The sequence below is a fragment of the Oncorhynchus keta genome, chromosome 19, assembly GCF_023373465.1.
Source record: "Oncorhynchus keta strain PuntledgeMale-10-30-2019 chromosome 19, Oket_V2, whole genome shotgun sequence".
NCBI lineage: Eukaryota > Metazoa > Chordata > Actinopteri > Salmoniformes > Salmonidae > Oncorhynchus > Oncorhynchus keta.
Genome location: NC_068439.1, coordinates 30,235,142 through 30,258,103, shown reverse-complemented (window position 1 = coordinate 30,258,103; position 22,962 = coordinate 30,235,142). Strand labels below are relative to the sequence as shown.

General features: G+C 43.3%; 1 long non-coding RNA gene and 1 pseudogene across 1 annotated transcript; both read right to left on the bottom strand.

Annotated features, from left to right (window-relative positions):
* The window catches only part of LOC118377046 (trafficking protein particle complex subunit 9-like), a 459,082-nt pseudogene that overhangs the window by 211,982 nt on the left and 224,138 nt on the right, over nt 1–22,962 (bottom strand).
* LOC127909351 (uncharacterized) lies at nt 8,182–9,276 on the bottom strand. The gene is made up of 4 exons (XR_008070895.1): nt 8,970–9,276; nt 8,797–8,912; nt 8,544–8,682; nt 8,182–8,485 (listed from the first exon to the last, which is right to left on the bottom strand). It is a non-coding gene; the product is annotated as an uncharacterized LOC127909351 (long non-coding RNA).

The window sequence follows — 22,962 nt, the reverse complement described above, 5'->3', positions numbered from 1 at the left end:
TGATGTGTAATCAAGAGAGTGAAGTGAAAAGGAACATGTGTTCTGATGATGTGTAATCAAGAGAGTGAAGTGAAACAGAACATGATGTGTTCAGATGATGTGTAATCAAGAGAGTGGAGTGAAAAGGAACATTTGTTCTGATGATGTGTAATCAAGAGAGTGAAGTGAAACAGAACATGATGTGTTCAGATGATGTGTAATCAAGAGAGTGAAGTGAAACAGAACATGATGTGTTCTGATGATGTGTAATCAAGAGAGTGAAGTGAAACAGAACATGATGTGTTCAGATGATGTGTAATCAAGAGAGTGGAGTGAAAAGGAACATTTGTTCTGATGATGTGTAATCAAGAGAGTGAAGTGAAAAGGAACATTTGTTCTGATGATGTGTAATCAAGAGAGTGAAGTGAAAAGGAACATGTGTTCTGATGATGTGTAATCAAGAGAGTGAAGTGAAAAGGAACATTTGTTCTGATGATGTGTAATCAAGAGAGTGAAGTGAAAAGGAACATGTGTTCTGATGATGTGTAATCAAGAGAGTGGAGTGAAACAGAACATGATGTGTTCTGATGATGTGTAATCAAGAGAGTGAAGTGAAAAGGAACATTTGTTCTGATGATGTGTAATCAAGAGAGTGAAGTGAAAAGGAACATGTGTTCTGATGATGTGTAATCAAGAGAGTGAAGTGAAAAGGAACATTTGTTCTGATGATGTGTAATCAAGAGAGTGAAGTGAAAAGGAACATGTGTTCTGATGATGTGTAATCAAGAGAGTGGAGTGAAACAGAACATGATGTGTTCTGATTATGTGTAATCAAGAGAGTGGAGTGACAAGGAACATGTGTTCTGATGATGTGTAATCAAGAGAGTGGAGTGAAACAGAACATGATGTGTTCTGATGATGTGTAATCAAGAGAGTGAAGTGAAAAGGAACATGTGTTCTGATGATGTGTAATCAAGAGAGTGGAGTGAAACAGAACATGATGTGTTCTGATGATGTGTAATCAAGAGAGTGAAGTGAAAAGGAACATTTGTTCTGATGATGTGTAATCAAGAGAGTGGAGTGAAACAGAACATGATGTGTTCTGATGATGTGTAATCAAGAGAGTGAAGTGAAAAGGAACATTTGTTCTAATGATGTGTAATCAAGAGAGTGAAGTGAAAAGGAACATGTGTTCTGATGATGTGTAATCAAGAGAGTGGAGTGAAAAGGAACATGTGTTCTGATGATGTGTAATCAAGAGAGTGAAGTGAAAAGGAACATTTGTTCTGATGATGTGTAATCAAGAGAGTGGAGTGAAACAGAACATGATGTGTTCTGATGATGTGTAATCAAGAGAGTGAAGTGAAAAGGAACATTTGTTCTAATGATGTGTAATCAAGAGAGTGAAGTGAAAAGGAACATGTGTTCTGATGATGTGTAATCAAGAGAGTGGAGTGAAAAGGAACATGTGTTCTGATGATGTGTAATCAAGAGAGTGAAGTGAAAAGGAACATTTGTTCTAATGATGTGTAATCAAGAGAGTGAAGTGAAAAGGAACATGTGTTCTGATTATGTGTAATCAAGAGAGTGGAGTGAAACAGAACATGATGTGTTCTGATGATGTGTAATCAAGAGAGTGAAGTGAAAAGGAACATTTGTTCTGATGATGTGTAATCAAGAGAGTGGAGTGAAACAGAACATGATGTGTTCTGATGATGTGTAATCAAGAGAGTGAAGTGAAAAGGAACATTTGTTCTAATGATGTGTAATCAAGAGAGTGAAGTGAAAAGGAACATGTGTTCTGATGATGTGTAATCAAGAGAGTGGAGTGAAAAGGAACATGTGTTCTGATGATGTGTAATCAAGAGAGTGAAGTGAAAAGGAACATTTGTTCTAATGATGTGTAATCAAGAGAGTGAAGTGAAAAGGAACATGTGTTCTGATGATGTGTAATCAAGAGAGTGGAGTGAAAAGGAACATGTGTTCTGATGATGTGTAATCAAGAGAGTGAAGTGAAAAGGAACATTTGTTCTAATGATGTGTAATCAAGAGAGTGAAGTGAAAAGGAACATGTGTTCTGATGATGTGTAATCAAGAGAGTGGAGTGAAACAGAACATGATGTGTTCTGATGATGTGTAATCAAGAGAGTGAAGTGAAAAGGAACATGTGTTCTGATGATGTGTAATCAAGAGAGTGAAGTGAAAAGGAACATGTGTTCTGATGATGTAATGTGAAACAGAACATGATGTGTTCTGATGATGTGTAATCAAGAGAGTGAAGTGAAAAGGAACATGTGTTCTGATGATGTGTAATCAAGAGAGTGGAGTGAAACAGAACATGATGTGTTCTGATGATGTGTAATCAAGAGAGTGGAGTGACAAGGAACATGTGTTCTGATGATGTGTAATCAAGAGAGTGAAGTGAAAAGGAACATGTGTTCTGATGATGTGTAATCAAGAGAGTGAAGTGAAAAGGAACATGTGTTCTGATGATGTGTAATCAAGAGAGTGAAGTGAAAAGGAACATGTGTTCTGATGATGTGTAATCAAGAGAGTGAAGTGAAAAGGAACATGTGTTCTGATGATGTGTAATCAAGAGAGTGAAGTGAAAAGGAACATTTGTTCTGATGATGTGAAATCAAGAGAGTGAAGTGAAAAGGAACATTTGTTCTAATGATGTGTAATCAAGAGAGTGAAGTGAAAAGGAACATTTGTTCTGATGATGTGTAATCAAGAGAGTGAAGTGAAAAGGAACATGTGTTCTGATGATGTGTAATCAAGAGAGTGGAGTGAAACAGAACATGATGTGTTCTGATGATGTGTAATCAAGAGAGTGGAGTGACAAGGAACATGTGTTCTGATGATGTGTAATCAAGAGAGTGAAGTGAAAAGGAACATGTGTTCTGATGATGTGTAATCAAGAGAGTGAAGTGAAAAGGAACATGTGTTCTGATGATGTGTAATCAAGAGAGTGAAGTGAAAAGGAACATGTGTTCTGATGATGTGTAATCAAGAGAGTGAAGTGAAAAGGAACATGTGTTCTGATGATGTGTAATCAAGAGAGTGAAGTGAAAAGGAACATGTGTTCTGATGATGTGTAATCAAGAGAGTGAAGTGAAAAGGAACATGTGTTCTGATGATGTGTAATCAAGAGAGTGAAGTGAAAAGGAACATGTGTTCTGATGATGTGTAATCAAGAGAGTGAAGTGAAAAGGAACATGTGTTCTGATGATGTGTAATCAAGAGAGTGAAGTGAAAAGGAACATGTGTTCTGATGATGTGTAATCAAGAGAGTGAAGTGAAAAGGAACATGTGTTCTGATGATGTGTAATCAAGAGAGTGAAGTGAAAAGGAACATGTGTTCTGATGATGTGTAATCAAGAGAGTGAAGTGAAAAGGAACATGTGTTCTGATGATGTGTAATCAAGAGAGTGAAGTGAAAAGGAACATGTGTTCTGATGATGTGTAATCAAGAGAGTGAAGTGAAAAGGAACATGTGTTCTGATGATGTGTAATCAAGAGAGTGAAGTGAAAAGGAACATTTGTTCTGATGATGTGTAATCAAGAGAGTGAAGTGAAACAGAACATGATGTGTTCTGATGATGTGTAATCAAGAGAGTGAAGTGAAAAGGAACATGTGTTCTGATGATGTGTAATCAAGAGAGTGGAGTGAAACAGAACATGATGTGTTCAGATGATGTGTAATCAAGAGAGTGAAGTGAAACAGAACATGATGTGTTCTGATGATGTGTAATCAAGAGAGTGAAGTGAAAAGGAACATGTGTTCTGATGATGTGTAATCAAGAGAGTGAAGTGAAAAGGAACATGTGTTCTGATGATGTGTAATCAAGAGAGTGGAGTGAAACAGAACATGATGTGTTCTGATGATGTGTAATCAAGAGAGTGAAGTGAAAAGGAACATTTGTTCTGATGATGTGTAATCAAGAGAGTGAAGTGAAAAGGAACATGTATTCTGATGATGTGTAATCAAGAGAGTGGAGTGAAAAGGAACATGTGTTGTGATGATGTGTAATCAAGAGAGTGAAGTGAAAAGGAACATTTGTTCTGATGATGTGTAATCAAGAGAGTGAAGTGAAAAGGAACATGTATTCTGATGATGTGTAATCAAGAGAGTGGAGTGAAAAGGAACATGTGTTGTGATGATGTGTAATCAAGAGAGTGAAGTGAAAAGGAACATTTGTTCTGATGATGTGTAATCAAGAGAGTGAAGTGAAAAGGAACATGTGTTCTGATGATGTGTAATCAAGAGAGTGAAGTGAAACAGAACATGATGTGTTCTGATGATGTGTAATCAAGAGAGTGAAGTGAAACAGAACATGATGTGTTCTGATGATGTGTAATCAAGAGAGTGAAGTGAAAAGGAACATTTGTTCTAATGATGTGTAATCAAGAGAGTGAAGTGAAAAGGAACATGTGTTCTGATGATGTGTAATCAAGAGAGTGGAGTGAAACAGAACATGATGTGTTCTGATGATGTGTAATCAAGAGAGTGAAGTGAAAAGGAGGATAAGCAGATGGCAGAGGGTCTTGATGGGTCTCTCGATATTCAGACACTGTATGTGGGAAAAGGTTTGTGTACATATGTGCAAGTGTGTGTGCGTGTAAACACATGCCTTTGTTTGCATGGAAAGCTGACTGGCCCTCAACACGTGTGTAATCCATGGAGCTAAGCCAAGTGTGTGTGTGTATGTGTGTGTGTGTGTGTGTGTGTGTGTGTGTGTGTGTGTGTGTGTGTGTGTGTGTGTGTGTGTAAGCATAGAGCAGGTACAAACAGTTTTTCATCATGTTTTTCGGTCCATCTGCCGATCCATCAATCTTTAACCCCATCCAGAGTGATCATCTCTCAGCATGGAGCCTGTGACTTTCAGCTCTACCAACCCCGGCTGTCTCTACTGGGGCCTGACTACACACCACATTCATGGTTCAATGGATGGTTACAGAACAGCCCAACCACATGCTAAACCCCAGAGAGACTGTCTGTCATCCCCCCCCCCTCCTCCTCATCCACCACCTCCCTCCCTCCTCCACCCAGCCACTCATCCTCCGTCCTCCTCCTCTACTCTGTGTGTGTGTGTGGGTGTGTGTGTGTACTGCATGTCCTTCAGCCAGAGGGACAGACGCCATTCTCTTGCTTGACAAGATCTTATCTCTCTTCTCCCCTCCTCTCCTCTCCTCTCCTCTCCCCTTTCTCCTCTCCTCTCCTCTCCTCTCCTCTCCTCTCCTCTCCTCTCCTCTCCCCTCCTCTCCCCTCCTCTCCTCTCCCCTCCCCTCCCAGGCTGCACATAACCAGATTTCTCCTTAACAACGTGGATAAGTCAACATTCACAAAATGCATTTCATCACTTTTGATGAACAGGTTCTTTCATTAAGATGCAGATGTAAACTATGCAAGAATACAGCCGATGCAAAACAGACGCTGTCGCTGAGACGCACCTTCGCTCCTTGTGCTGTCTAACATGCAGGGTTCACGGTGGAGAGGCCTGGTGTGAGTGTCTGGGAAAGACAGAGGTTGTCATATCACTATGGGAATAAGGTTGTATTACAAGAGGAAAGTTGAAGGGTGGACAAGTAAGTACAGACCTAGTCATGGTAGAGACACAGACCTAGTCATGGTAGAGACACAGACCTAGTCATGGTAGAGACACAGACCTAGTCATGGTAGAGGCACAGACCTAGTCATGGTCGAGACACAGACCTAGTCATGGTAGAGACACAGACCTAGTCATGGTAGAGGCACAGACCTAGTCATGCTAGAGGCACAGACCTAGTCATGGTAGAGACACAGACCTAGTCATGGTAGAGACACAGACCTAGTCATGGTAGAGACACAGACCTAGTCATGGTAGAGACACATACCTAGTCATGGTAGAGACACAGACCTAGTCATGGTAGAGACACAGACCTAGTCATGGTAGAGACACAGACCTAGTCATGGTAGAGACACAGACCTAGTCATGGTAGAGACACAGACCTAGTCATGGTAGAGACACAGACCTAGTCATGGTAGAGACACAGACCTAGTCATGGTAGAGACAGAGACACAGACCTAGTCATGGTAGAGACACAGACCTAGTCATGGTAGAGACACAGACCTAGTCATGGTAGAGACACAGACCTAGTCATGGTAGAGACACAGACCTAGTCATGGTAGAGACAGAGACACAGACCTAGTCATGGTAGAGACACATACCTAGTCATGGCAGAGACACAGACCTAGTCATGGTAGAGACAGAGGCACAGACCTAGTCATGGTAGAGACACAGACCTAGTCATGGTAGAGACACAGACCTAGTCATGGTAGAGACACAGACCTAGTCATGGTAGAGACACAGACCTAGTCATGGTAGAGACACAGACCTAGTCATGGTAGAGACACAGACCTAGTCATGGTAGAGACACAGACTAGGTTTCGCACATCTCTAAGTACTCGGTGAAGAAGCTGCTTATGTCATCAATTGGAGATGTCTTGATCTCAACTTCAGCTATGAGTGCAGATCGTTGTTTCTTTATTGAGTTTTATGTAAGAAACGCTGGTCTGGACGGTCTTCTTTCCTAATGCTGTATGGTCAACTGGAGTCCTCTTTAACTTTCACCATCCATTTTGGCCCGCTCTCCCCTGAATGATTCAACTCTCCTGTGACTGGTATGTCTCTCAGCCACTTCCTACAAGTCTGCCTTCCCTTCCTGCATAATGATGTCCACATCATAGTCAGACCCTAACTGACCCTTCAATGAGAGGCAGCATGCAGACTCACCGCAACAGTAAAGCGCTTAGGGACAAAAATGTCCGGACCATCTGTGAACGGGACCGTTCGGTCCTTGTCCAGATAGTTCTTCTGATTGGTTGAGGGGATTGAGGTCGAGGAGAGCAGTTCAGGTTAAGTTGCTATGCAAGCTGTCTATGCTCCCGTGTTTCGCCTTGACAGAATTCTCGCCGACCCATTGTTACTGTTTTGAGCTATTTTCGGTCCCCTTACACCAGGGCTGTTGCTGAGCAGTTTATTGTAATCCTTTATGGACTATCCACCCAATGCCTGTCTTACACCATACAGAGATTGTCCTAGGCTTCCTTGCACTTCTTTGATCATTCAAAAGTCACTAGTGCTGCTCATGGACGTGGTAGAAAACGTTCCTCTCTTGTCAGATGGTCTCCTGGTGAATCATCCTATACTCTTCATGAGTCCAACAGAGGTGTGAGAATGTCAAGCTGTCACAGGGCCACAAATAGCTGGTATGGCTGTAGAGAAGGAGTCTATCAGAGACCGCATGCAGATGGAAACACAACCAGTGAACCACAGCGACTACACTGACCTCTGATGGACATGATCCAGCATACTGTCTTACTTAGAGTTGCAAAATGACAGTAACTTCCCCCAAGTTCCCAGGTTCTCCAGAAATACTGGTTAAAAGATAACCGGAATAAGGAAGGAATGAGCAGAGAATCCGGAATTCAACAGGAATTTTGCAACCCTCGTCTTATTGTGTCAACTCTACAGAAATGAGTAGAAACTAAAAGCAAATCTTAGGCTAGCAGCACTACTCTGCCTCGTTACATCTGGCGCTATTCTCTTCCCGTTATACCAGGAGAGGAGACAGACAACTCTCTCTCCAACACCTGATCTGTATTCCATTATCGTGGCCCTGAGTCTCTGCTGTCCTATAGCTAACCCAACGTAGCAGGCGGAGAAAGACGGAAGTTAGGATGAACATACAGAATCCCTGAAAAGGGATGTTGGCCTGTTCTGGCGACTCCGCATAGGCTATCCTATAGCAGGAAGGCACCCTGCCTGGGGCAGTCCATTGATTGGCTGCTAGCCAGCCATAGGTGTGGGAGGGACTCACACTTAGCACTGAGGATTCAAAGGACTGACTGCTGCTTCAGAATGTGGCTCGACTCATCTCATGTCTACTCAGCCAATGTGGACCTGAGGCTGTTAAGGATTATTAGGCAGACAGGTTTCTTCTGTGCTTCTGGTTCTGCTCAGAAGTACAGTACGATGTGGCCCTGTTTCTACCTATCTGCCCTGCCTGGGACTAACCACCTGTACCACTGACAGGGAAAACAACAAACAGTCACCTGCCCTGCCTGGGACTAACCACCTGTACCACTGACAGGGAAAACAACAAACAGTCACCTGCCCTGCCTGGGACTATAACCACCTGTACCACTGACAGGGAAAACAACAAACAGTCACCTGCCCTGCCTGGGACTAACCACCTGTACCACTGACAGGGAAAACAACAAACAGTCACCTGCCCTGCCTGGGACTAACCACCTGTACCACTGACAGGGAAAACAACAAACAGTCACCTGCCCTGCCTGGGACTAACCACCTGTACCACTGACAGGGAAAACAACAAACAGTCACCTGCCCTGCCTGGGACTAACCACCTGTACCACTGACAGGGAAAACAACAAACAGTCACCTGCCCTGCCTGGGACTAACCACCTGTACCACTGACAGGGAAAACAACAAACAGTCACCTGCCCTGCCTGAGACTAACCACCTGTACCACTGACAGGGAAAACAACAAACAGTCACCTGCCCTGCCTGGGACTAACCACCTGTACCACTGACAGGGAAAACAACAAACAGTCACCTGCCCTGCCTGGGACTAACCACCTGTACCACTGACAGGGAAAACAACAAACAGTCACCTGCCCTGCCTGGGACTAACCACCTGTACCACTGACAGGAAAACAACAAACAGTCACCTGCCCTGCCTGGGACTAACCACCTGTACCACTGACAGGAAAACAACAAACAGTCACCTGCCCTGCCTGAGACTAACCACCTGTACCACTGACAGGGAAAACAACAAACAGTCACCTGCCCTGCCTGGGACTAACCACCTGTACCACTGACAGGGAAAACAACAAACAGTCACCTGCCCTGCCTGGGACTAACCACCTGTACCACTGACAGGAAAACAACAAACAGTCACCTGCCCTGCCTGGGACTAACCACCTGTACCACTGACAGGGAAAACAACAAACAGTCACCTGCCCTGCCTGGGACTAACCACCTGTACCACTGACAGGGAAAACAACAAACAGTCACCTGCCCTGCCTGGGACTAACCACCTGTACCACTGACAGGGAAAACAACAAACAGTCACCTGCCCTGCCTGGGACTAACCACCTGTACCACTGACAGGGAAAACAACAAACAGTCACCTGCCCTGCCTGGGACTAACCACCTGTACCACTGACAGGGAAAACAACAAACAGTCACCTGCCCTGCCTGGGACTAACCACCTGTACCACTGACAGGGAAAACAACAAACAGTCACCTGTTTGTTGTTTTCCCTGTCAGTGGTACAGGTGGTTAGAGCTATGGGAAAGGGACACAAAAAAGAGCTATGGGAAAGGGACACAAAAAAGAATTACCGTTATAACAGTAGCAACCTTCTTTGCAATTTGCTCATTTCAAATTGGCCCTCGCGCTCTCCTTCCCTCTAGCGATAATGTCATTCTACACTAATGCCTTTTACCGAGTCCCTCTGGTGAGATTGTGTAAATCGTGCACTACAATTATATTTGTCATTTGGAGTTGTTACCGTTATCTAGACACAGTGAAGACTACGACCACAATGTTTAGCCCCACTTGGGCTGTCTCAAGCACCTGAGGCTTTCTGCTGGCACGTCGCGAGAGAGAAACTTTCCAAGGAGCATCTTTGCGAGCATAAACCCATCAACAGCCTCATGGTTTCTCCCAGTAACAGGTGACTGAGCAGCCTAAATGATGCCACCTGGCTGGCAGCCAGGGTAGCGTGTGGAACACAGTGTGGTTCTGATAGGCCGTGTCACAATGCACAGGGGAATATGAAGATGTCCAGGACAGATATTTAATTACTTCAAACAACATAAAGCCAGCGAGACATCAGAGATCTGGAGGGGACGCTGCCAAGTACTGTAGCAAGTTACAACACAACATCAGACCGGTGACAACTCTGGGAGAGTCCCTAAGCATGCGTATTGGGTAGAACAAGGATCTCCTCCTCACAGCGTTCTTCTCCTTGTTGTTAGGAGACTAACATGAAGAGTAGATAACCTTGCCATAAAGAAAGCTCAGACAACGTGCTTGTTCTTTTCACTCTTTTACCTGGCATTCTGCCTTAGCACAACAACTGACGTGGTTTCCAGTCGATAACCACATAAACGTGATATCAAGAGCAGATATCTCTCATTCTAACGGCAGTCACAAGCCTGGTCTCAGAGTCTCTCTAATGGAGTGGATGCTGAGCCAGCTGACAGACACCCTGGAGGAGGAGTCGCTGGGTAGTGATGTGATATCCTCTCTCTCAGTTTCCCAGTGTCTAAACTGTCTGGAATAATGCAGTTGAGAAGCAAGTGAACTCCTCTAATCGCTTTCTGTCTGTATTTTCGTCCGTCCTCTGTGGCTTCAAAGTGTGGACTTAAAAGAGACCTTTGAAAAGGAATGTGAATGAAACCTATTTTACTAGTTCTTCACTGCTGCTCTTACACTGTAGCACACTACTGCTGTGAGGGGGAAAGAGGGAGGGACTGTTATCTTTATTGTTATGTTGAGTGCACTGTGAATGCGTGGCTTTGTCTGCCTATCTCTCAGGGACTCTGCCGTAGAGACACATGAACGTTGAAAGGTTTGTGCTTAATGAGAACTTACTACATCAATTATAATTCAGATAACTAGTTGGATTACAGACTACAGACATTAAATGAATTTCAAGAGAACACATTTCATCAGTCGGGCTGTATCACATTATCCATTTAAAGCAGTTTCATTGAGGCACTCGTCATTGAGAAAAATAATTTTCTCTCAGTAACTCTTTATTACTAACAGGAGAGTAGCCTAGCCAATGGTAGATAGCTTTACAGAGAATCTGAGCTTTTGTTGGAATCCATCCACTCAGCTCAGGCTAGCCAGAGGTCCCTGAGCCTCAGTGTTTTCATTGTCCCACTCTATTCCTCTCACGATCGCTTCATTACAGATGGGATCTATTTTTAGCCCAGTGTGATTGAAATAGAGTCCTCAGGGAGCCTGAGGGCATAGAGGACTTAAGAAAAGACAGAAGGAGAGAGGAGGGAGAAAGAAACAGAGGGAACAAGGATTGAACAGAGAGCGATAAACAGAGAGAGAGAGCGAGAGAGAGTGAGATTAACAGAGAGAGCAAGAGAGAGTGAGAGAAAGATTAACAGAGAGCGAGAGAGAGATTAACAGAGAGCGAGAGAGAGATTAACAGAGAGCGTGAGAGAGATTAACAGAGAGCGTGAGAGAGATTAACAGAGAGCAAGAGAGAGATTAACAGAGAGAGCGAGAGAGAAATTAACAGAGAGATCGAGAGAGATATTAACAGAGAGGGTGAGAGACAGATTAAAAGAGTAAGTGAAAGAGATTAACATAGAGAGCGAGAGAGAGATTAAAAGAGAGAGCGAGAGAGAGAGATTAACAGAGGGAGAGAGAGAGATTAACAGAGCGAGAGAGAGAGATTAACAGTGAGAGCGAGAGAGAGATTAACAGAGAGAGTGAGAGAGAGAGATTAACAGAGAGCGAGAGACAGATTAACAGAGATAGAGAGAGAGAGATTAACAGAGAGAGCGAGAGAGATTAACAGAGAGAGCGAGAGAGATTAACAGAGAGAGCAAGAGAGATTAACAGAGAGACCGTGAGAGAGATTAACAGAGAGAGCGTGAGAGAGATTAACAGAGAGAGCGAGAGAGAGATTAACAGAGAGAGCGAGAGAGATTAACAGAGAGAGCGAGAGAGATTAACAGAGAGAGCGTGAGAGAGATTAACAGAGAGAGCGAGAGAGAGATTAACAGAGAGAGCGAGAGAGAGATTAACAGAGAGAGCGAGAGAGAGATTAACAGAGAGAGCAAGAGAGAGATTAACAGAGAGAGTGAGAGAGAGATTAACAGAGAGAGCAAGAGAGAGATTATCAGAGAGAGCAAGAGAGAGATTAACAGAGAGAGTGAGAGAGAGATTAACAGAGAGCGAGAGACAGATTAACAGAGATAGAGAGAGAGAGATTAACAGAGGGAGCGAGAGAGATTAACAGAGAGAGCGAGAGAGATTAACAGAGAGAGCGAGAGAGATTAACAGAGAGAGCGAGAGAGAGATTGACAGAGAGCGAAAGAGAAATTAACAGAGAGCGAAAGAGAAATTAACAGAGAGCGAGAGAGAGATTAACAGAGAGAGCATGAGAGAGATTAACAGAGAGGGAGAGAGAGATTAAAAGAGAGCAGGAGAGAGATTAACAGAGAGCGAGAGAGATTAACAGAGAGAGCAAGAGAGATTAACAGAGAGAGCATGAGAGAGATTAACAGAGAGGGAGAGAGAGATTAAAAGAGAGCAGGAGAGAGATTAACAGCGAGAGAGAGATTAACAGTAAGAGTTAGAGAGAATAACAGAGCGAGAGAAAGATTAACAGAGAGAGCGAGAGAGATTAACAGAGAGAGCAAGAGAGAGATTAGCAGAGAGCAAGAGAGAGATTGACAGAGAGAGCAAGAGAGATTAACAGAGAGCGTGAGAGAGATTAACAGAGAGAGCGAGAGAGAGATTAACAGAGAGAGCAAGAGAGAGATTAACAGAGAGAGCGAGAGAGAGATTAACAGAGAGAGCTAGAGAGATTAACAGAGAGAGCGAGAGAGAGACCGAGAGAGATTAACAGAGAGAGCGATAGAGAGTGAGAGAGAGATTGACAGAGAGCGAAAGAGAAATTAACAGAGAACGAGAGAGATTAACAGAGAGAGCGAGAGAGATTAACAGAGAGTGTGAGAAAGATTAACAGAGAGAGCGAGAGAGATTAACAGAATGAGCGAGAGAGTGAGAGATTAACAGAGTGCGAGAAGGAGAGAGAGATTAACAGAGAGAGAAAGATTAAAGGAGAGAGCAAGAGATTAACAGAGAGCGAGAGAGAGAGAGAGAAAGATTAACAGAGAGCGAGAGTGAGATTAACAGAGAGCGAGAGAGAGATTAACAGAGAGCGAGATTAACAGAGATTGAGAGAGAGATTAACAGAGAGCGAGTGAGAGATTAACAGAGAGAGCGAGAGAGAGAGATTAACAGAGAGCGGGAGAGAGATTAACAGAGAGAGCGAGAGAGATTAACAGAGAGTTTGAGAGAGATTAACAGAGAGCAAGAGAGAGATTAACAGAGAGAGCGAGAGAGAGATTAACAGAGAGAGCAAGAGAGAGATTAACAGAGAGAGCAAGAGAGAGATTAACAGAGAGAGCGAGAGAGAGATTAACAGAGAGAGCGAGAAAGATTAACAGAGAGAGCGACAGAGAGTGAGAGAGAGATTGACAGAGAGCGAAAGAGAAATTAACAGAGAGAGAGAGAGATTAACAGAGAGCGAGAGAGAGATTAACAGAGAGCGAGTGAGAGATTAACAGAGAGCAAGTGAGGGATTAACAGAGAGCGAGTGAGAGATTAACAGAGAGAGCGAGAGAGATTAACAGAGAGGGAGATAGATTAACAGAGAGAGCGAGAGAGATTAACAGAGAGCGTGAGAAAGATTAACAGAGAGAGCGAGAGAGATTAACAGAATGAGCGAGAGAGTGAGAGATTAACAGAGAGCGAGAAGGAGAGAGAGATTAACAGAGAGAGAAAGATTAAAGGAGAGAGCAAGAGAGATTAACAGAGAGCGAGAGGGATTAACAGAGAGCGAGAGAGAGCGAGAGAAAGATTAACAGAGAGCGAGATTAACAGAGAGTGAGAGAGAGATTAACAGAGAGAGAGATTAACAGAGAGCGAGATTAACAGAGAGCGAGATTAACAGAGAGTGAGAGAGAGATTAACAGAGAGCGAGATTAACAGAGAGTGAGAGAGAGATTAACAGAGAGAGAGATTAACAGAGAGCGAGATTAACAGAGAGTGAGAGAGAGATTAACAGAGAGCGAGAGAGTGCGAGAGAAAGATTAACAGAGAGCGAGAGAGTGAGAGAGAGATTAACAGAGAGCAAGAGAGAGAGATTAACAGAGAGAGCGTGAGAGAGATTAACAGAGAGGGAGAGAGAGATTAAAAGAGAGCAGGAGAGAGATTGACAGCGAGAGAGAGATTAACAGAAAGAGTGAGAGAGATTAACAGAGCGAGAGAAAGATTAACAGAGAGAGCAAGAGAGATTAACAGAGAGAGCAAGAGAGAGATTGACAGGGAGCGAAATAGAAATTAACAGAGAGCGAGAGAGAGATTAAAAGAGATAGAGAGAGAGAGATTAACAGAGAGAGTGAGAGAGATTAACAGAGAGAGTGAGAGAGATTAACAGAGAGAGCATGAGAGAGATTAACAGAGGGAGAGAGAGATTAAAAGAGAGCAAGAGAGAGATTAACAGCGAGAGAGATTAACAGAAAGAGTGAGAGAGATTAACAGAGCGAGAGAAAGACAGAGCGAAAGAGAAATTAACAGAGAGCGAGTGAGAGATTAACAGAGAGAGCGAGAGAGATTAACAGAGAGCGTGAGAGAGATTAACAGAGAGCAAGAGAGAGATTAACAGAGAGAGCGAGAGAGATTAACAGAGAGAGCATGAGAGAGATTAATAGAGAGAGCGAGAGAGAGTGGGAGAGAGATTGACAGAGAGCGAAAGAGAAATTAACAGAGAGAGAGAGATTAACAGAGAGCGAGAGAGAGATTAACAGAGTGCGAGTGAGAGATTAACAGAGAGCGAGTGAGAGATTAACAGAGAGCGAGTGAGAGATTAACAGAGAGCGAGAGAGAGATTAAAAGAGAGCGAGAGAGAACGAGAGAAAGATTAACAGAGAGCGAGTGAGAGATTAACAGAGAGAGCAAGAGAGAGATTAACAGAGAGAGCGAGAGAGATTAACAGAGAGAGCGAGAGAGATTGACAGAGAGCAAGAGAGAGATTAACAGAGAGAGCGAGAGAGATTAACAGAGAGAGCAAGAGAGAGATTAACAGAGAGAGCAAGAGAGAGATTAACAGAGAGAGCGAGAGAGAGATTAACAGAGAGAGCGAGAGAGATTAACAGAGAGAGCGACAGAGAGTGAGAGAGAGATTGACAGAGAGCGAAAGAGAAATTAACAGAGAGAGAGAGAGATTAACAGAGAGCGAGAGAGAGATTAACAGAGAGCGAGTGAGAGATTAACAGAGAGCAAGTGAGGGATTAACAGAGAGCGAGTGAGAGATTAACAGAGAGAGCGAGAGAGATTAACAGAGAGGGAGATAGATTAACAGAGAGAGCGAGAGAGATTAACAGAGAGCGAGAGAGTGCGAGAGAAAGATTAACAGAGAGCGAGAGAGTGAGAGAGAGATTAACAGAGAGCAAGAGAGAGAGATTAACAGAGAGAGCGTGAGAGAGATTAACAGAGAGGGAGAGAGAGATTAAAAGAGAGCAGGAGAGAGATTGACAGCGAGAGAGAGATTAACAGAAAGAGTGAGAGAGATTAACAGAGCGAGAGAAAGATTAACAGAGAGAGCAAGAGAGATTAACAGAGAGGGCAAGAGAGAGATTAACAGAGAGAGCAAGAGAGAGATTGACAGGGAGCGAAAGAGAAATTAACAGAGAGCGAGAGAGAGATTAAAAGAGATAGAGAGAGAGAGATTAACAGAGAGAGTGAGAGAGATTAACAGAGAGAGTGAGAGAGATTAACAGAGAGAGCATGAGAGAGATTAACAGAGAGGGAGAGAGAGATTAAAAGAGAGCAAGAGAGAGATTAACAGCGAGAGAGATTAACAGAAAGAGTGAGAGAGATTAACAGAGCGAGAGAAAGACAGAGCGAAAGAGAAATTAACAGAGAGCGAGTGAGAGATTAACAGAGAGAGCGAGAGAGATTAACAGAGAGCGTGAGAGAGATTAACAGAGAGCAAGAGAGAGATTAACAGAGAGAGCGAGAGAGATTAACAGAGAGAGCATGAGAGAGATTAATAGAGAGAGCGAGAGAGAGTGGGAGAGAGATTGACAGAGAGCGAAAGAGAAATTAACAGAGAGAGAGAGATTAACAGAGAGCGAGAGAGAGATTAACAGAGTGCGAGTGAGAGATTAACAGAGAGCGAGTGAGAGATTAACAGAGAGCGAGAGAGAGATTAAAAGAGAGCGAGAGAGAACGAGAGAAAGATTAACAGAGAGCGAGTGAGAGATTAACAGAGAGAGCAAGAGAGAGATTAACAGAGAGAGCGAGAGAGATTAACAGAGAGAGCGAGAGAGATTGACAGAGAGCGAAAGAGAAATTAACAGAGAGAGAGAGAGATTAACAGAGAGCGAGTGAGAGATTAACAGAGAGCGAGTGAGAGATTAACAGAGAGAGCGAGAGAGATTAACAGAGAGAGCATGAGAGAGATTAATAGAGAGAGCGAGAGAGAGTGAGAGAGAGATTGACAGAGAGCGAAAGAGAAATTAACAGAGAGAGAGAGAGATTAACAGAGAGCGAGAGAGAGATTAACAGAGTGCGAGTGAGAGATTAACAGAGAGCGAGTGAGAGATTAACAGAGAGCGAGAGAGAGATTAACAGAGTGCGAGTGAGAGATTAACAGAGAGAGTGAGAGAGATTAACAGAGAGAGCGAGAGAGATTAACAGAGAGAGCAAGAGAGAGATTAACAGAGAGAGGAGAGAGAGATTAACAGAGAGAGCGAGAGAGATTAACAGAGAGAGACAGAGAGTGAGAGAGAGATTGACAGAGAGCGGGAGAGAGATTAACAGAGAGAGCGAGAGAGATTAACAGAGAGTTTGAGAGAGAGCAAGAGAGAGATTAACAGAGAGAGCGAGAGAGAGATTAACAGAGAGAGCAAGAGAGAGATTAACAGAGAGAGCAAGAGAGAGATTAACAGAGAGCAGAGAGAGATTAACAGAGAGAGCGAGAGAGATTAACAGAGAGAGCGACAGAGAGAGAGAGAGAGATTGACAGAGAGCGAAAGAGAAATTAACAGAGAGCGAGAGAGAGATTAACAGAGAGCGAGAGAGAGATTAACAGAGAGCGAGTGAGAGATTAACAGAGAGCAAGTGAGGGATTAACAGAGAGAGTGAGAGATTAACAGAGAGAGAGAGAGATTAACAGAGAGGGAGATAGATTAACAGAGAGAGCGAGAGAGATTAACAGAGAGCATGAGAAAGATTAACAGAGAGAGAGAGAGATTAACAGAATGAGCGAGAGATGAGAGATTAACAGAGAGCGAGAAGAGCAAGAGAGAGATTAACAGAGAGAGAAAGATTAAAGGAGAGAGCAAGAGAGATTAACAGAGAGCGAGAGGGATTAACAGAGAGCGAGAGAAGAGAGAAAGATTAACAGAGAGCGAGATTAACAGAGAGTGAGAGAGAGATTAACAGAGAGAGAGATTAACAGAGAGCGAGATTAACAGAGAGAGATTAACAGAGAGTGAGAGAGAGATTAACAGAGAGAGAGATTAACAGAGAGCGAGATTAACAGAGAGTGAGAGAGAGATTAACAGAGAGAGAGATTAACAGAGAGCGAGATTAACAGAGAGTGAGAGAGAGATTAACAGAGAGCGAGAGAAGAGAGAAAGATTAACAGAGAGCGAGAGAGTGAGAGAGAGATTAACAGAGAGCAAGAGAGAGAGATTAACAGAGAGAGCGTGAGAGAGATTAACAGAGAGGGAGAGAGAGATTAAAAGAGAGCAGGAGAGAGATTGACAGCGAGAGAGAGATTAACAGAAAGAGTGAGAGAGATTAACAGAGAGGAGAGAAAGATTAACAGAGAGAGCAAGAGAGATTAACAGAGAGGGAGAGAGAGATTAACAGAGAGAGCAAGAGAGATTGACAGGGAGCGAAAAGAGAAATTAACAGAGAGCGAGAGAGAGATTAAAAGAGAGAGAGAGATTAACAGAGAGAGTGAGAGAGATTAACAGAGAGAGTGAGAGAGATTAACAGAGAGAGCATGAGAGAGATTAACAGAGGGAGAGAGAGATTAAAAGAGAGCAAGAGAGAGATTAACAGAGAGAGATTAACAGAAAGAGTGAGAGAGATTAACAGAGAGAGAAAGACAGAGCGAAAGAGAAATTAACAGAGAGCGAGTGAGAGATTAACAGAGAGAGCGAGAGAGATTAACAGAGAGCGTGAGAGAGATTAACAGAGAGAGAGAGATTAACAGAGAGAGCGAGAGAGATTAACAGAGAGAGCATGAGAGAGATTAATAGAGAGAGCGAGAGAGAGTGAGAGAGATTGACAGAGAGCGAAAGAGAAATTAACAGAGAGAGAGATTAACAGAGAGCGAGAGAGAGATTAACAGAGTGCGAGTGAGAGATTAACAGAGAGCGAGTGAGAGATTAACAGAGAGCGAGAGAGAGATTAAAGAGAGCGAGAGAGAACGAGAGAAAGATTAACAGAGAGCGAAAGTGAGAGATTAACAGAGAGAGCAAGAGAGAGATTAACAGAGAGAGCGAGAGAGATTAACAGAGAGAGCGAGAGAGATTGACAGAGAGCGAAAGAGAAATTAACAGAGAGAGAGAGAGATTAACAGAGAGCGAGTGAGAGATTAACAGAGAGCGAGTGAGAGATTAACAGAGAGAGCGAGAGAGATTAACAGAGAGAGCATGAGAGAGATTAATAGAGAGCGAGAGAGAGTGAGAGAGAGATTGACAGAGAGCGAAAGAGAAATTAACAGAGAGAGAGAGAGATTAACAGAGAGCGAGAGAGAGATTAACAGAGAGCGAGAGAGATTAACAGAGAGCGAGTGAGAGATTAACAGAGAGAGAGAGATTAACAGAGTGCGAGTGAGAGATTAACAGAGAGAGTGAGAGAGATTAACAGAGAGAGCGAGAGAGATTAACAGAGAGAGCAAGAGAGAGATTAACAGAGAGAGTGAGAGAGAGATTAACAGAGAGAGCGAGAGAGATTAACAGAGAGAGCGACAGAGAGTGAGAGAGAGATTGACAGAGAGCGGGAGAGAGATTAACAGAGAGAGCGAGAGAGATTAACAGAGAGCAAGAGAGAGATTAACAGAGAGAGCGAGAGAGAGATTAACAGAGAGAGCAAGAGAGAGATTAACAGAGAGAGCAAGAGAGAGATTAACAGAGAGAGCGAGAGAGAGATTAACAGAGAGAGCGAGAGAGATTAACAGAGAGAGCGACAGAGAGTGAGAGAGAGATTGACAGAGAGCGAAAGAGAAATTAACAGAGAGAGAGAGATTAACAGAGAGCGAGAGAGAGATTAACAGAGAGCGAGTGAGAGATTAACAGAGAGCAAGTGAGGGATTAACAGAGAGCGAGTGAGAGATTAACAGAGAGAGCGAGAGAGATTAACAGAGAGGGAGATAGATTAACAGAGAGAGCGAGAGAGATTAACAGAGAGCATGAGAAAGATTAACAGAGAGAGCAAGAGAGATTAACAGAATGAGCGAGAGAGTGAGAGATTAACAGAGAGCGAGAAGGAGAGAGAGATTAACAGAGAGAGAAAGATTAAAGGAGAGAGCAAGAGAGATTAACAGAGAGCGAGAGGGATTAACAGAGAGCGAGAGAGAGCGAGAGAAAGATTAACAGAGAGCGAGATTAACAGAGAGTGAGAGAGAGATTAACAGAGAGAGAGATTAACAGAGAGCGAGATTAACAGAGAGCGAGATTAACAGAGAGTGAGAGAGAGATTAACAGAGAGAGAGATTAACAGAGAGCGAGATTAACAGAGAGTGAGAGAGAGATTAACAGAGAGAGAGATTAACAGAGAGCGAGATTAACAGAGAGTGAGAGAGAGATTAACAGAGAGCGAGAGAGTGCGAGAGAAAGATTAACAGAGAGCGAGAGAGTGAGAGAGAGATTAACAGAGAGCAAGAGAGAGAGATTAACAGAGAGAGCGTGAGAGAGATTAACAGAGAGGGAGAGAGAGATTAAAAGAGAGCAGGAGAGAGATTGACAGCGAGAGAGAGATTAACAGAAAGAGTGAGAGAGATTAACAGAGCGAGAGAAAGATTAACAGAGAGAGCAAGAGAGATTAACAGAGAGGGCGAGAGAGAGATTAACAGAGAGAGCAAGAGAGAGATTGACAGGGAGCGAAAGAGAAATTAACAGAGAGCGAGAGAGAGATTAAAAGAGATAGAGAGAGAGAGATTAACAGAGAGAGTGAGAGAGATTAACAGAGAGAGTGAGAGAGATTAACAGAGAGAGCATGAGAGAGATTAACAGAGAGGGAGAGAGAGATTAAAAGAGAGCAAGAGAGAGATTAACAGCGAGAGAGATTAACAGAAAGAGTGAGAGAGATTAACAGAGTGAGAGAAAGACAGAGCGAAAGAGAAATTAACAGAGAGCGAGTGAGAGATTAACAGAGAGAGCGAGAGAGATTAACAGAGAGCGTGAGAGAGATTAACAGAGAGCAAGAGAGAGATTAACAGAGAGAGCGAGAGAGATTAACAGAGAGAGCATGAGAGACATTAATAGAGAGAGCGAGAGAGTTTGGGAGAGAGATTGACAGAGAGCGAAAGAGAAATTAACAGAGAGAGAGAGATTAACAGAGAGCGAGAGAGAGATTAACAGAGTGCGAGTGAGAGATTAACAGAGAGCGAGTGAGAGATTAACAGAGAGCGAGAGAGAGATTAAAAGAGAGCGAGAGAGAACGAGAGAAAGATTAACAGAGAGCGAGTGAGAGATTAACAGAGAGAGCAAGAGAGAGATTAACAGAGAGAGCGAGAGAGATTAACAGAGAGAGCGAGAGAGATTGACAGAGAGCGAAAGAGAAATTAACAGAGAGAGAGAGAGATTAACAGAGAGCGAGTGAGAGATTAACAGAGAGCGAGTGAGAGATTAACAGAGAGAGCGAGAGAGATTAACAGAGAGAGCATGAGAGAGATTAATAGAGAGAGCGAGAGAGAGTGAGAGAGAGATTGACAGAGAGCGAAAGAGAAATTAACAGAGAGAGAGAGAGAGATTAACAGAGAGCGAGAGAGAGATTAACAGAGTGCGAGTGAGAGATTAACAGAGAGCGAGTGAGAGATTAACAGAGAGCGAGAGAGAGATTAACAGAGTGCGAGTGAGAGATTAACAGAGAGAGTGAGAGAGATTAACAGAGAGAGCGAGAGAGATTAACAGAGAGAGCAAGAGAGAGATTAACAGAGAGAGTGAGAGAGAGATTAACAGAGAGAGCGAGAGAGATTAACAGAGAGAGCGACAGAGAGTGAGAGAGAGATTGACAGAGAGCGGGAGAGAGATTAACAGAGAGAGCGAGAGAGATTAACAGAGAGTTTGAGAGAGATTAACAGAGAGCAAGAGAGAGATTAACAGAGAGAGCGAGAGAGAGATTAACAGAGAGAGCAAGAGAGAGATTAACAGAGAGAGCAAGAGAGAGATTAACAGAGAGAGCGAGAGAGAGATTAACAGAGAGAGCGAGAGAGATTAACAGAGAGAGCGACAGAGAGTGAGAGAGAGATTGACAGAGAGCGAAAGAGAAATTAACAGAGAGAGAGAGATTAACAGAGAGCGAGAGAGAGATTAACAGAGAGCGAGTGAGAGATTAACAGAGAGCAAGTGAGGGATTAACAGAGAGCGAGTGAGAGATTAACAGAGAGAGCGAGAGAGATTAACAGAGAGGGAGATAGATTAACAGAGAGAGCGAGAGAGATTAACAGAGAGCATGAGAAAGATTAACAGAGAGAGCGAGAGAGATTAACAGAATGAGCGAGAGAGTGAGAGATTAACAGAGAGCGAGAAGGAGAGAGAGATTAACAGAGAGAGAAAGATTAAAGGAGAGAGCAAGAGAGATTAACAGAGAGCGAGAGGGATTAACAGAGAGCGAGAGAGAGCGAGAGAAAGATTAACAGAGAGCGAGATTAACAGAGAGTGAGAGAGAGATTAACAGAGAGAGAGATTAACAGAGAGCGAGATTAACAGAGAGCGAGATTAACAGAGAGTGAGAGAGAGATTAACAGAGAGAGAGATTAACAGAGAGCGAGATTAACAGAGAGTGAGAGAGAGATTAACAGAGAGAGAGATTAACAGAGAGCGAGATTAACAGAGAGTGAGAGAGAGATTAACAGAGAGCGAGAGAGTGCGAGAGAAAGATTAACAGAGAGCGAGAGAGTGAGAGAGAGATTAACAGAGAGCAAGAGAGAGAGATTAACAGAGAGAGCGTGAGAGAGATTAACAGAGAGGGAGAGAGAGATTAAAAGAGAGCAGGAGAGAGATTGACAGCGAGAGAGAGATTAACAGAAAGAGTGAGAGAGATTAACAGAGCGAGAGAAAGATTAACAGAGAGAGCAAGAGAGATTAACAGAGAGGGCGAGAGAGAGATTAACAGAGAGCAAGAGAGAGATTGACAGGGAGCGAAAGAGAAATTAACAGAGAGCGAGAGAGAGATTAAAAGAGATAGAGAGAGAGAGATTAACAGAGAGAGTGAGAGAGATTAACAGAGAGAGTGAAAGAGATTAACAGAGAGAGCATGAGAGAGATTAACAGAGAGGGAGAGAGAGATTAAAAGAGAGCAAGAGAGAGATTAACAGCGAGAGAGATTAACAGAAAGAGTGAGAGAGATTAACAGAGTGAGAGAAAGACAGAGCGAAAGAGAAATTAACAGAGAGCGAGTGAGAGATTAACAGAGAGAGCGAGAGAGATTAACAGAGAGCGTGAGAGAGATTAACAGAGAGCAAGAGAGAGATTAACAGAGAGAGCGAGAGAGATTAACAGAGAGAGCATGAGAGAGATTAATAGAGAGAGCGAGAGAGTTTGGGAGAGAGATTGACAGAGAGCGAAAGAGAAATTAACAGAGAGAGAGAGATTAACAGAGAGCGAGAGAGAGATTAACAGAGTGCGAGTGAGAGATTAACAGAGAGCGAGTGAGAGATTAACAGAGAGCGAGAGAGAGATTAAAAGAGAGCGAGAGAGAACGAGAGAAAGATTAACAGAGAGCGAGTGAGAGATTAACAGAGAGAGCAAGAGAGAGATTAACAGAGAGAGCGAGAGAGATTAACAGAGAGAGCGAGAGAGATTGACAGAGAGCGAAAGAGAAATTAACAGAGAGAGAGAGAGATTAACAGAGAGCGAGTGAGAGATTAACAGAGAGCGAGTGAGAGATTAACAGAGAGAGCGAGAGA